The sequence below is a fragment of the Triturus cristatus genome, chromosome 2_2 (genome assembly GCF_964204655.1).
Source record: "Triturus cristatus chromosome 2_2, aTriCri1.1, whole genome shotgun sequence".
Taxonomy (NCBI): domain Eukaryota; kingdom Metazoa; phylum Chordata; class Amphibia; order Caudata; family Salamandridae; genus Triturus; species Triturus cristatus.
In genome coordinates, this window is record NC_140582.1 from 1162366546 (window position 1) to 1162378908 (window position 12363).

The 12363-nt window shown below is 45.1% G+C and overlaps 1 protein-coding gene across 1 annotated transcript in view; it reads left to right on the top strand.

Moving 5' to 3' along the window:
• The window catches only part of ADISSP (adipose secreted signaling protein), a 348232-nt gene that overhangs the window by 63258 nt on the left and 272611 nt on the right, over positions 1 to 12363 (top strand). The window contains exon 2 of the mRNA XM_085642701.1: positions 1485 to 1522. The gene's annotated coding sequence lies outside the window, so the exon portion shown is untranslated. The remainder of the gene's footprint in view (positions 1 to 1484; positions 1523 to 12363) is intronic.

Here is a 12363-nt window from a genome sequence, read left to right on the forward strand (position 1 = left end):
TCATACATTGGATAAGGACTCGCTATCAGGAAGGGACGCCCTTGGCACGCCCCTTTCCTAATAGCGAGTCGCTAACCCTATTTTGCGAGTTGCTAATAGGTTAGCGACTTGCAAAATAGGGTTAGTACATTGGGCTGACCTATTTTGCAGTCGCAGAGGGGCCGAAATCCCCTTTGCGACCGCAAATAACTGTCATACATCTGGTCCCTAGTTTCAAAGTGATCTTCTCCTTCTGAACTGAATAATCCAAGGTCATTAAAGAAGTCATGCAGATTAGCTTCACGTTCAAATCTGTAGTACACATGCGCATTAAAGCCTAGCTGCGCAATGGTGTTCATGTTACTGATCTCTATGCTGGATTGCCAGCATGGTGTTTCCATATATAACGTTTTAAATGTGTGTGCGATGATCATAGTACATCAATTCAAATTCGTCCTCCGTGAGGTCATTAAATTTTATTCTCGCACGCTCTCTCAAGGACTATGCTTGCCTTTTGCATGTTTAGGTTAGCCCGTGATTTCATGAATCCCTCTAGATTTTTATGGACCATTCTCCACTAGTTTCTAAGAACCAGAAACCTTCCTTGACACCATAAATATAAACTTTGACAGGTGCCCACTGTCCTGAGCAATTGCTGTCCCAAAATAGCACTTGTCAATTTTCAAGGTGGTTAGAACAAATGGCATTGCACTACAATCAATGCAGAAAAATATTCAATTCTTCCCCAATATTCCTGTGTTGCCCTAAATTCTCTCAATTCCCAAACATGTTTTGGTTCCTGCTGCAATACCCAAAGCTGCCTTGTGGCCAAATAAGTGCCAAACTTTTGGGTAAGAGCGGATTCAGTGGCATCAAGACAATCATCGAGGACTGAAAAAGAAAGATCACAGATCTCCCGCTCCTCAGACTCTACTGGCTGCCGGCCAATGGGAATTTAAGATGACCTTCAAGAACACATTTATGTGAGTTATAGTAACTACACTTAAAACGGAATAATTTAGGCACCATTCTATACACAGAGTTCCCTGCTTAGGCTGATGCAAAGGAGACACCTATAGGTGACTTCTAGTACAGTTGGAGACCAAGGTATAGAGGATGTTTTCAGTCTTGGGGACTCTTGGCAGAAAGCGTTCTGCCTCCTGTAGTGTACAGTTCGGGCCATATGAAGGACGGGTCACGTGTCGTGATGCTTGGTTGGGCAAAGAGAGAGGTTTGCAGTTGTATTCTGGAAGTCGAAAGGTGTGGATCGCCCATGATGTGCAGAAGGCTTCTCCAGAACCTTGTGTGATTATGTGACAGTGATGGTCTTCTCAACTGATAAGATGGGATATCAGTATATCGAATTAGTGAAAGTCGACTGCTATGGTAGGCCTACAGGATTACATGAGAGGGCAGGTGAAAATGTGAAGGTTTGCAGTAGTAAACTAGAGAAGAGGTGGGTGTGGAAGAGAGCTTTCAACTTTCTTTTTTTTTCTCCTGCACAGGGTAAAATATTGGATAACAGTACTTCGAAGCAAGACAGGTAAGATACTTTCAGTTTGATACATTGGAGAGATGAGTCTTGTTTTTGTCACAATGTGTGGACATGTATATGATGTAACAGGATTACGCTGGCTATAACTATCCTTTTTAGGTATTATTCGCTTTGTTAATGGGTGTGCAGGCACTAGCAATGTCCCTTGCTGAAAAAAAAAACGTACTGTATTGTTGCATTTACGCAGTGGTGGGACAGTCCAACTTACTACCTAAAGTGTTCGTATTGAACAATAAATTGTGCATTCATTTATTTCAGTGATAAGCTGTGTGACATTGTTTTAACACACTTAAGTTTGTTATTCAAGTGTTCTCCAGAAGGGTACCAATTGTTTCTCTGAAAAGAGCAAAGACTGCCGGGAAGTATACACTTACCATTGGTCTGCCCCTTTTAGTCGAGCCTGGGCAACGCTGCATGTTGTATTCAGGTAGGGACTTGAAGCTCTGCCCACTTTCCTCCCATATTTTTCATTTGCTTGTTATGTTAAGGCGATTTTTAAAGCGCATGATTACCCAAAGGTGTCCTGGCGCTGGTTACTTCTCTATAGGCAAGGCCAGGGCAGGGAGAGTTATTTATCAAAAAGCAAATTCTTCAAATTCTTTCTAAAACTTAACAAGTTATTGGCATTTCTCAAATGAAAAGGTAGCTTATTCCAGGCCTTTCCAGCACCGAACGTGAAGCTTCGGCCGCCCCAAAGGGCTTTTTTTGTTGACGGGACTGCGGTCAATTTCGCTTCTGACGATCGGAGCGTGCGCATTGGGGTATACCATTGAAATTGCCTTTTAAGATGGTCAGGCCCCTCTCCATGCAGAGCTTTAAATACCATGCATAGTGATTTAAACTGAACCCGGTTCCCAACCGGGAGCCAGTGCAGTTTTTTTATCACGTTGGAGATTGGGGCAAATTTGGGGGTACCTGTAAGGAGTCTAGCTGCGGCATTTTGGAGCATCTGAAGCTTGTGCAACAGTTTTTGCTGTATGTTTAAATATAAACTGTTGCAGTAGTCCAGCCTTGATAAAACCAGGGCCGTAACCACGGTTTTCCGACAGTCTAGCGGCAGAAGGTTCAAGATTTCTTTCACTGTTCTTAGGACGTACCCTGTTTTGGAAACTACCGCATTGACCTGGGCTCCCATGGAAAGTTTCTCATCTAACAAGATCCCCAAATTTTTGACCTTCTTAGCTGGGATAGGGAGAGACCCCAGTGAGGTCGGCCACCAAGAGGGAGTCCATAAGTTGGGGTTGGTTCCAAACAACATCACCTCGGTTTTATCCGAGTTCAGCCTCAGGCAGTTACCTGCCATCCAACGTCCGACTTCTACCATGCATGACTGGAAGCGACTATCCAATCCAGTTTCCTTGCCAGGTAGTAGAGATACCACAATTTGTGTATCGTCGAGGTGATCCCAAACCCGTAGGCACTAATAACTGGGGCCAAGGTAGAGACGTATACATTAAAGAGGGTCGGGCTTAGAGACGACCCATGCGGGACGCCACATGGTAATGAAAAAGATTTTGAATTAAATTTGCCCAGTGCTACTATCTGACTGACTTCTGTCGGAGATAAATGATTTAAGCAACTCCCAAACTTTGCCCTCTACACCGCATTTTCTTAGACGATCCATCAAAATCCCATGTTGGACCGTATCGAATGCGGCTGAAAGATCTAGCAGGATCAGGGCTGCCCTGCCTCCCTGGTCCACTGCTGCTCTAATTTCCTCCGTGGCTTTGATCGGGGCAGACTCAGTGCTATGTCCTTCCCTGAAACCATGTTGGGAAGAATCCAGCTTATGGGTTTTGTTTAAGAAGGTGCTGAGTTGTCTGTTCATTGCCTTTTCTACCATCTTCGCGGGAAGAGGAAGGCGGGAGATTGGCCGAAAGTTATTGGGATCGTGAGGGTCAAGGCTGGGCTTTTTAAAAAGAGATAGTATGGAAGCCATCTTTCATTGTTTAGGAAACTGCCCACCTTCGTACATACCATTAAAAATGGGAGTAAGATACCGTGCAATCGGGACAGGAGCCATTTTGATAATTTTCAATGGGCATGGATCCAAAGGTGAGCCAGATTTAGCACCTGTTAACAACTCCGTGTCTTGCACCGTTAGTGGATTAAAGTCCTTCAAGGTCCCTGCCGGAAATTTTGAGACTTCCAACTCAGTAACTTTGTTCGAGACATCCTTTATTGGGTCACAAAGGCTTGAAAATATGTTTGTAACCTTTGTTCGAAAGAACGTGGCGATCTCTTCACAGAGATCCGGGCTAGACTGGATAGTGGATGGCCTCAGAATGGTCAACTTGGAGACCGTATGAAAGATCTCTCTAGAGAAATTCTTGGCCGATTCTGTTTGAGCTGAGTAATATTTCTGTTTGGCCAACCGTACCTCTTGCTTATAAGTTTGCAGGCTGGATTTATATAATACCTTCTCAGTATCGAGATACCCTTTCCTCCAATTACGCTCCAGTCGTTTGCACGTACACTTTTGCAGTTTTATCTCCTCTGTGTACCATGGGGACGACGGAAGATCTCTTTTAGGAGTGATACATTTACGCGGGGCTAATTCTTCGCATGCCTGCGAAAGCCATATCGTATATGGGGCTACTGCTTCTTCAGTTCCCAGTGTAATATGGGCTACTGAGGAGGTCAGGACTTCATGCAGGGTCCCCGCCTCCACTCTTTTCCATGCTCTAATTTCAATCTGTTCTCTTGAGTCTCTGCCATTAATCTTTTGACTCTTCAGATTGAGATTAAACAGAGCCGCAGCATGATCAGACCAAACCAGTGGCAGTAAACCCACAAAGGACAGGCCTGGGTAATTGGAAAAGACACCGTCCAAGGTGTGACCCCGCCTGATGAGAGGGTCCTCTAACATGCTGTGTAAGATCCGCGGCTTCCATTAGATCCAATAACCTAGCTGTCTCCAGGTCATTAGAGAGTTCCAAATTAAAATTAAAATCTCCAAGGATGGTGTATGAATCGCACAATAGGGCTTCTTCCAGTAGATTCCCCAGGGTAGGGAAGAAAAAGTCTGGCTCCTGGAGGCCTATACAGTAGTGTGCCCTTGAAAGAATGGTGATGTGTTAGAATAAGTTTAAAGGAGAGGGCTTCACAGGTAGGCAAATTTACAGGTTTAAAAGTCCCATGAATAGAATTATTGTAAATGATTGCCAGCCCCCCTCCTTTCCTAATTGGCCTGTTAAGGACCTCTCACTGGAAGCCAGGTGGAGTGGCTTTAGCTAGGTCTGGTCCGGACGCTTCGTCCGTCCATGTTTCCGTAATGAATGCTAGCTTTATACCATTGTCCTCCATCAGATTAGCGCACTCAATGCTGTGTTTTACTAAGGACCTGGCATTAATCAGAATACAACTAATAGTTTTAGCCATAAAGCCGGCCCGTGAATCGAGGACCTTCTTGGTCTTAACCTGTTGGTGCAGAATCTTGGGGAGCATCATATTACAATTTGAGCAGGACCCAATAGATCTAGAAGACCCTGAATCCATAGCCAAGCAGACGCAAGCAGTGTTCCTTAAAGGCCCTTTCAATTCCAGTAAAGCCTTTCTAGATTAGGAATATTTTAAAAGCTCTCCTGGAATCACTGATCCAGGGGTTTGGGGGCTGTGCGCGATCCGAGTGCGGACGGGCGCCGATGGGCTTGCCTTAGGCGTGCCTGTGCCAGCGTCTTCCTAATTAGGCAGGCGTCTGAACAACTAGGCTGTCACCTTTCGTTCCCCCCAAGATGGCCGCCTCCGCCCACGAGCCACGCACAACAGTGAATGCCTGCTCGTGAACACAGCGCGCAGGTAGGAAGAATGTGGCCCCAGTGCTATCAGAATCACCAATGTTTAATTAAAAAATTCACACCTTATAGTAAAAGCCCTTAAAACACCAATAAAAGCTTTTAAAAATCTCGAAGTGCTTCACGCTGTGTCAACTGTGAACTGTGACTGTTCAATGGGCTTAGTAGTCCCTCCTTAGTAACGCCTTGTCTCATTTTGTAAGCTCCCATGGCGACACCCCCTGTTATGTGCGTTGTTGCTCGGTAGGCTTTAATTACAGCCTCTGAGCACTATTTTCTCAAATAGCTTTGTCCTGCCTGCGACACACTCTCCTAATGCTTTTTCTTTTTAATTATAGCACGGGTGCCGAACACATTTGCAATGCAATAGGTCTCGCGTTTGCTAGAGTTTAAGCTATTGGCATTATAAATGTCAATGCCTTTTTTATTTATCTGTTTTAAAAAGAACACCTAAATAAAAGGCATTGCCATTTACAATGCCAGTAGCTCAAAGTCTAGTAAATGCGAGACCTATTGCATTGCAAATGCTTGTTCTCTTCCTGCCTGAGGTTGTGCAAACGTGAACTGCGTCCACAAAGTTAAATTTAAAGCACCTTAATTTGTGTGCCCTCTGGCTAGAAGTCGACTTAAGTAGGATATATATCTGCAGGTCACTGAATAGATTGAATGTTGTTTCTGGTATAAAGTATGGCAGTGCCTTCTTTTTTTGCTTGAACTTTGTTGTTTTTCTAATTCCTTTGCTAAAGCTTTAGCTTAACTGTAATGTTGCAGTGCAGTTTCTTACAGCCACTTTAGGGTGGGAGTGTGTGGAAGGGGTCTGGGAACTGGTTGGGGCAGAGGCTGTCAAAACCTAACTCGTGAGGTTTGGAAGCGTGGGGAGTGAGATTGCGTCACGCCATGGATTTAAGCCATGTTTGCTCTAGAGGTAGGCCAGACGTGGTCTGTGTGAGCTTCGTCCTTTTAGATCACCTGATGCAGTGTGATGATCTCATCCGCACCGGGCAGACTCCATTTACATTATTAGTATTTTAAGTTTTGTAAAGTGCTGGCTATAACCTTGCCAGACAAGCGGGGGCTCGGTAAGGTACTCCTGATACCCTGTTGTCTCTTTACCCAGTGGTGTCACTCTAATACTATGCAGGGCATAGTTTGAAATTGTGGCCGAAAGTGGAAATCCATAAAAGATGATTGCTAATATACAACCAGGGCCCTAACTGTCTTTTTTATTTTCTTAAGTGCTATGAAACTTTGGAAACTTTCAGCATGTGTAATCTTATTTTCTTTTGCCTTGCAAACGTTTGTATTGTGTCTTTAAATCTCAACCTAAAGTCTGCTTACTATAAAATATACACAGAATGGGCTTTTTGGTCAGCACGTAGTTCATGTTGGGGTAGTTTTTTTTATGCATCTCTTTTCCTTGCTCCTTGTTCAGTGGCTTCCCTTCCCATCATTCTTTGCACCTGGAGCGTAGGTTTTGACAGTGTTTCTGATTGGTTGGCTTCTGTATTCCCACTGCTGACATGGAGAGACTACTTATTTGTCTTTTACCAGTCCATGTCGAGTGCATTGCCTTCCTCGCCCCCAGTTTTTCTTTTCATTAATTTATTTTTTATCTCTTTAAGCAAAGGTTCTGCAACTGCTCATAGCTCCAGGGCTGCTTGCTTTTTCAGGCCTCCCCTTCTACTCCTGATTTATTTACCCAAGTGTTATTTCTTTATTTTTTTTCTCTTCGTTTTTTTCCGAGGGTCAGACCTCTCTTGTATTCCTTAACAAAACAGCCTCACAAATTTCTCTTTATTTAACTTCTATGGCTGTGAGCCATTTTGAAATGTTAAATAGAGTTAACAAAAATGGCTCCAAGTGCCTCTGTACGCACATGCCCGCACGCCGCCATATTTAACATCTAAAACCCGTTCAGGTGGCAGTCGCATGGCGGCCATTGTGAGTACTTAACAAATATTGCCAAAGGCAAGGTTTCATGGGATAGACCTATTGGCTTTGCTCATACTGGTTTCCTTTTGGTTAATGTAAACTGCTGTTAGTTCGAGAAACTAAACTCACCCTTTCTATGTCTGTAAGGAAGCATGCTCGAAATACTGGTGGTCTCGCTTGATCATCTTTTATTGGGCCTTGGTTTTTAGAAAGCAAATACATGTATTGTCTTACTTCTTAATGATTTAAACTTCAGTTAAAATACAGTTTATCTGTCTAATCAATAGTATACAAGAAGAGCAGAGAAAGGTAGAGAAATACAGGAATGATAGGAAAAGCATAATGGAAAGATATTGATGGGACTGGAGAGAAAAAGTAGGAGATACCAGTGACCAAGAATAGAAAGAAAAATTGAGAAAAGAATAGCAAAAAGAAAGGATGCTCAAAATAATGGAAAGGAAAAGATAGGAAGCAAGAGGGAGGAAGGAGGTGAGAGAGAGAGAAGAGCAGCGGATACACTTTTGGCAAAACTGAACCGTGAGTGGACCCGATGTTGCATGTCCTGACAGGAGTCGACATCAGGAAACCCACCTAAAATAGGACAAACTTCCACGGCGGACTGATGGCCGGGACCCCGTAGTAGATAGACCACCACCTGTGATTGATTGCCAACAGACGAAGTCCAACTATTGACTCCACCATCCAGGGTTACCTATAACAGTTGTATTGGTAACAGTAGCCTAGCAACAGCGTCCGCAGCTCCTGCGGTACGGCGGGTCCCTGGCCTGAGAGCTCCTGACTGGCTCAGAGTGTGTGGGGGGGGGGGGGGCCTCCATGTACTTTGCAGGGGGCCCCCTCAAGTTTTGTTACGCCTCTGGTTTGCTTCCTGTTGTCCACTTCTCCACTCCTTTTACTGTCAACCTCTTTGCACCTGTCTCTGTCGTCCCCACTTCCCTTATCAACACCAGTCCGCCTGGATTCTAGAGAGGAGTGGGGTCCTCTGCGGTTCACACCCTTTCTCTCGCCATCTTTGCACCAACCAGCCTCTGTCCCCGAACGCCACGCCGCGCCTCCAGCCACTACTGCACAATGGACACCCGTGCAGCCGCAGGGAAGTGGCAGGTGCACAGGTGGATATATTGAAAGGGATGGTGGAACAAAGGCGGAGAGGAGAAATCAAGGGAGGGTAGGCAACAGAACGTGGAATATAAAGACAGAGAGGGAAAAAAAAGGTGAAGATGGCTTACTACTCTCCCCAGGGTAGAGAGTGGGTGTGGAAGTCGCACTGCCACATCCTGTGCTGCACCAGGTGCGTGTGAGGGTACTGTGCACTCTAGCTGCCACCACCTGCCCTGGACTTGCGCTGTGTGATGGACCTTTCCACCCCTGGGGCCGTGCTATAGGTATTCTGGAGGGAAGGATGCTGTTGCTGCTGGTCCAGAGCTGCACATCCTAACTGCTAGTGGCGGTGTGCTTTACCTGTCCCGTGGCGCTATGCTGCACCTGTCCCGTGGAGGCGAGGCGCGTGCACTGCTCATCCGCATGTGGTACCTGCTCTGTACTCTGCTGAATAGTACGACATGTTGTCGCTGTAGGAAGGCAATAATGAGTGCCATTGTTAAAGCTTGTTATTAGGCTGACTCAGAGCCCTCTGCTAGTTCATGAAAACAAGCATTGTCGTGTTCTTGTCTGATGAGCTGCTGGAGTCTCCAGTAAATTGGAATTCAAAGCAGCAAGGCGGCAATTGTAAAAGGTGTGGGGGAACTGCACGAGTTGTTCATAAGTATGGGCGAATCATTTATTTCTTACGTATTTGTATTAGTTTGGGATCTCCAACAAAAATACTTTTTGGGAGTTTTATGTAGCACCAACTCGACCCAAAGGTATCCGAGCGCTTTACATGAGCACCAGTTGCATTACAGACGGGAACAACCATTTTATTAGGCACGGGTAGATTAAGTGATTTGCCCAAAATCACACGATGTTGAGCGTCCTTATGTATTATTTTTTAAACATGTTAATCAATATCTCTCGTTTGGCTTTGTTCGTTCCTAAACACAAAGGTAAGTAAGGCGGCTACGTAAATTGTTGGTGTTGGAATCCAGGCCATAGGTATGAGAATAAGATTACAATCATGTCTCCTGTTGCATGACACACAGAAGAAGGCTTTAAACATTTTGTGTATTTACAGATGTTACTATTGCTCAGAGCCCCTTATACATTTTTTTTGATAAATTCCTGCCCTTCCTACATCACGTTTTTGGATACATCCGCTCAAATCCCCTTAGCCAAGGGTGAAACAAAGCCTGTCCAAGCGGAAAGCATTAAAGACAGTTCCAGGTCTCTCCCATCTCCTAGAAGCACTAAACTTTACGAGACCTCGCTTTACAGAGAAGAAAGTTATCAGTCTTTCGCAACAGCGTTTGCCAAAAGTTGTTCTACCATTCCACCACGGGCCATTTCCAGCACCCATGGTCTGCGGGTCCGCCACACGGAGCAGGGCTGGCTGCCTCGCCTGGTACCCAACACCCTCGCCTGCAATGTCCAAGCAGGGCCTGGCCTGAGGCTTATCCTTCATTACCCTGTGCCCGGCACCCGCGTCACTATTCTTTTTCAGCTCCGTAGATCCAGAGTAGTCCACTTACTTCTGGAACTATTTTTATGGTCAGATCTGATCTCCGCTCTGCAAACCTCTGCCTCTAGTCTGTCTATCACGCTAACAAAATATCTGTACTTTTAATACCAATTAAGGGTAATTTTTCATCTGAATCTTGACTCACTAACAAATAATCATTAACTGGCTTAGGCCAGGCTCTCTCTATTTTTATTCCACTTTGTGTTGATCCATATAGCTGTTTTGCGATTTCATTTTCCTCCAATATTTTGAATGATGAACGCAGCTTTTGAGAACTTCTCACCCTCGCCCCGTCCTCCTATGTGGCTCCCAGCCCTACTGTCTGTCCATCAACGTATTTGCACAGAGCCTTCCCGGGCCAGTCTTTACTGGTCTCTGTGTTTAAAGATTGGTCCACCAGAGGCAAAGATCTAATCCATCCAATGTTTCATGGGGAAATTAAATTTGAGCCATAATTTGAGTCCATCACCGACTGTCTCTGACTGTACGTGTGCGGATGTGTCTGTAATGTTTACCAGACCACAAATTATTCTCACCTGCCTGCATTCTCAAGTAGAATTATTCGAAGATCAAGTTATTTGAAATCTTTCCTTGACGTAAGGGGCGAGTAAATGAATTTGCCACTGACCTGTACCTTTCGAACTCTACAAACCTCAAACCCGTGCGCCTTGAGCTCCAATTTATATTGACTTGGTTATTTACCACACGTTGATAAGGAAGAAAATTGGTCCACGGATAGAAGTCAGCAAAGCTTTTCTTGGAGCGCTCCCAAAGTTCTGTACAAAACTACGGAAACATCATCATCGTATGCGTCAAAACTTGTGACTCTTGTGACAGTCTCACGCAAAGGGTATTCTTCCATCGAAAAGTCTTGTGCTCCACAGTCCGCGTATGAAGAATACATCAGAACAAAAAGTTCTGCATGCCTTTGCCATTGTGCAATGGAAAACTCTGAAAAATTTAAATTTACTGATAGTCTGCATACATTTTCTGTCTTAGCTGGGTTTGAGCTTGAAAATATTTTCACAGTGCAGTGAATATTACCTTGCATTGTGCATAAAAAAACTAGAACGGACAAAGGCGAATTAAACTGTGAAAAATCTCAAACGCCGGAGTGTAAAAATGAGATACTTGGCAAAGTTTTGCCAGTGTTAAAATATTTTTGCGCGCTCCTATCCATGGGCGCTAGCGATGGAAATAAATGGCGAGAGATGTACAGTTTAAGTGCTCCATGCGTTTCCTTATGCAATACCTCTGATCTGTTTTGCTAATAATACCGCTTTCATTTGATTGCATTATGACTGCTGCTCCCTATCCTGCTCTTTGAAATGCTGGTAGGGCTGGGTAGAAGTCAGTCACGCTTCTAAGTGCCCCATAATATAGTGGGACACTCCCTGCCAGTCCTGGCTTACTGTCCAGCATCACTACATGTGCTGGGCATGGGGGGGGGGAGCCTACCAGTCTAGGTAGGTGGAGTGCAGGCGGGCAATGCATGTGGGTGGCTTTTGGTGCCACGGGGCAACTATCATCGTCACATCCTTATCTGCAAAAGACTTGATTTGAGTAAGTTATTTGTTTCTTAAACTTTTGTGAACAAACGTCATCTGGCTCTGCTCAATGTATGGGGTGCTTACAACAAAGCGCATTGCTCAAGGAGACAAAACATTGTTTATTCTGCTTTTTGGTACTTAAAAATATTCTTTCCTAACAGAAGAGCTTACACTGGTCCTGTGAACGTTAGATCTTTGAAGCTAGTGCGCGGGGATCCTGACCGCTTAATTCCCACCTCTTGAACATTAACAACTGTAGATAGGTTTCATTTAAAAAAAACAACAAAAAACCAGCACCGTGTAGAAAGTGGGTATTCGGCGCATGAATGGTGGATTCTTACTGGAATGAACCTAGCCTTGTTTTTTTGGACTTAGCAAGTACAAGCCTTATTTATCCACCAAATGAGTGAAGAGGGGAGTTCAGAGGCTTTGTAGAGCGCAGATTAGGAAGAGTTATGAACGCTTTGAAACACCCAAAGCAGCCTGTTCGCCGCGCGAATAGAAGAAGAATCTCTGTAGCGCCCTGAGGCCGAGCACAACAAACTGTGCGCTTCCGGCGAAGGTCGTCCGTGCTGTGCAGAGTGCATGTCAGTCCGGGAGCTGTGCCATTCGGGCACACGGTATTCATGTAGTCGCAATCTGCAGACCTTGACTGCGGCCAGGCTGATGTGCAAGAGTTATTCGATAACCGTCTGAGCGGTTCGTTTTTCACAGAGGTCGATACTGACCCGCCGTCCTTCCTTCTCCCACCTGCCCGCGGCCTTTCCCCACCGTCTCTGCTGAGCTGGCCCTCAAACCGGCAGGACAGGATCAGTCCGGCAGAACTGAACGAGCAACAGCGTCAGTCACTTAATTACCAGCCCATATTCACTCACTGAAAGCATTTTGATGCGACCCCTCGACCTGAACATGCACAGT